At 40.6% G+C, this 2,561-nt stretch overlaps 1 long non-coding RNA gene across 1 annotated transcript; it reads left to right on the top strand.

Annotated features, from left to right (window-relative positions):
• Nucleotides 1-231: 231 nt before the first annotated feature.
• Nucleotides 232-2,224, top strand: LOC149751196 (uncharacterized). The gene is made up of 2 exons (XR_016398574.1): nt 232-765; nt 962-2,224. It is a non-coding gene; the product is annotated as an uncharacterized LOC149751196 (long non-coding RNA).
• The last annotated feature ends 337 nt before the right edge of the window (nt 2,225-2,561 follow it).

The raw sequence follows: 2,561 nt of genomic DNA, 5'->3' as shown, positions 1-2,561 counted from the left end.
GCCTTTAAAAGTATATTTCACTTGAAACTTTGTTGAATTAAATTTAAAGACTCTCTATCATTTTTTTATTTATCTCGTTGTTAATCATTGGGAGTCGTCTTGATCTCATTCTTTCAATGTATCAAGAATGTAGTGTTCATTAGTAGTGTATCAACTTAAGTCATATTATTAATTTAATATTTCCTCAATTATTGTGTTAATCATCGAAATAACACTATCATCCTCATGGGGATCTGATAAGTGCTAAATAATGCATAAACTAATATCTTATTCATATTACTTATCATTATTTTAATTCAAATATTTTGTAAATTCAACTAAAAAATTGTGTTACCTTCACTATTGCATTTTAATAAATTATTAAAGGTAATTCAAGTTTTACTTATTTACTGATTGAGTCTAATGTACGCATGTTGAGTCAAATTCATTAGGGATTATTCCTGGACCTAAACCACATGCACCCCACAAATCAAGACCCTCTGATTCAGTCACCTAATTTTCTTTCCACATGATCCAATTCTCCTATTTTAATCTCAAAAATAATAAAATCCCTTCAATTATTTGTCTCTCAGATCTAAAAGCATATCATCATATTTGCACGAATCCCAAAGCTCCATCCACTCCTCCACTTTTCTCTACCAAACAACCCGCTCTCATCCTAGCTTCAAACTTCATCCTCCCGAGTCCCAAACTTCATCATCTCCCAACCGTATCACTCTTATCTTCTCCACGTTCCAACGCCTCCCCATCGTATCTTCATCACGAGTTCATCTTCCCAACGTCTCTCTCTCAACTTCTCTTCATCCCACGTTCCCTTCATTCCGCGTCAACATCCCAACGTCCCATACGCCCAGATTTTCTTCTTCGCACATCCCGTTCGGAATTGATTCCATCTCCACAGGATAAAATCAAATCTCACAAACCTCCCAGCATCAAAGGATCAAGTCTTCTCAGCCGTGAGCTTCATCCACAATGTCCCAGCCATCAAATATTCTTCCGATTATCACCCACGGATAAGGTCCAAGCTTTTCAACCTCATCTCCTCCGCGGATTTGATCTTCCTCCCAGCCGTTCCCGAGCCTTCAGCCAAGTCCAACTTCCTCTGCTTCAAAACAAAATCTCTGGCATCATCTCGGATAAATCTATGCTTCGAAACAGAGCCACGTCTTCCGCAATCCAAAGATCTCCTCTGGATCAGCTTCATCCCGAATTCCATGGATTAACAGCTTCAAACTTCATCCTATTCTCTGCATCCTCCCGATGGCTTCCTTCCATTATTCACGGGATGAATACCAGCAACATCCCATTTGCTCCCAGCTGCTTCATCCTCCCGAACTCCACCATCATCAAATCCCCTGCATCTCTCCCCTGTTCCATGACAGTCATCCAGAACCAAATCTAGATTAAACATAAGAATCCCAGCTCACGGTTCAAAGCAACCGTATCATCCTTCCCAATCTTATCCTCCCAGCATCCTAAACAACTAAATCCAAAGATTTCCTTCAACCGTGATCTTCCCTTCATCCCGTTCAGAATCATTCATTCTCTTCCCCTGTTTCGGAACAACTCCCAGCCGAATCCAAACTTTCCTTCATCCACGGGATGAATCCAAATCCCATGCGATCTCCCAGCTTCTTTTAAATCCCCTGCATCTCAGAAATTCATCTTTCCGAAAATCAAGCATCTCTTCCCGTGTCTAGCTGCTCAACTGAAAGCCTCCGAACTTCTTGATCTCAGCCGTGAACAGAGTGCCCAACGCATCCGAAGATCAAGCAATGATCTCGCAGCTTCATCCCCTTCGATCTATCCTTATCTCGACGAGGAATAGGGAGGAGGAGGGAGAGAGCTTGCAGCCTATAAAAGGAAGAGTTCTTCTCTTCAGCGGAATCAATCCATCTCTAGCAGGCCAAATCCCACGGGAAGAAGAAGAAGTAAAGGGAGAAATAATAGTTTGGGATATTCTGGGAATTACTTCCCATGAAAAAAAAATAAAAAGAAAAAGAAATGAAGTGATAAGAGGGGAGTCGCCGAAGGAAGAAAAGGAAGAAATGGGAGCCCGCTGCTGTGCCACTGCTGCTGTCGCCCACGACTTCATGGAAGGCTGATCTCCTCTCTAGGGCTGGATGCAGTCCTAACAAAGGGACACGGGTTTTATATTTTATTTTATATTCTTGGGGTTGTATGAACTTATTGTTTTTAATGGATATCTTCTTTTGAATCATATTTAATTTCTGTGATTTTAAGTATGATGTTCGTACAACTGTTCTTCATGATCACTAAGTAAATATAAGATAGTCCATGCTTAGGGAAGATGCAGTGTCCTGCCACATTAGTTTAGGATAGACATTTCATGCCAACCTGTTGCCCAGTAGATACAACCCAAGAGGGGGGGGGGGGTGAATTGGGTCTTTTAAAACTTTTAGGCTACTTCTAACACTTTTCAATTAATTATGCTAAGTTGTATAGATGCACAGTGGAATTTAAACTTAGCAACAGTTTGATTTATTGAATGAGACTTGATTAAGTAAATTGAATATGCTTGCAACTAAAGGATGCGCGGA

Source organism: Phoenix dactylifera, chromosome 15 (assembly GCF_051530095.1).
Source record: "Phoenix dactylifera cultivar Ajwa chromosome 15, Ajwa_hap1_PhDact_Kaust_v1.1, whole genome shotgun sequence".
NCBI lineage: Eukaryota > Viridiplantae > Streptophyta > Magnoliopsida > Arecales > Arecaceae > Phoenix > Phoenix dactylifera.
This window is presented reverse-complemented; position numbering and strand designations above follow the sequence as displayed.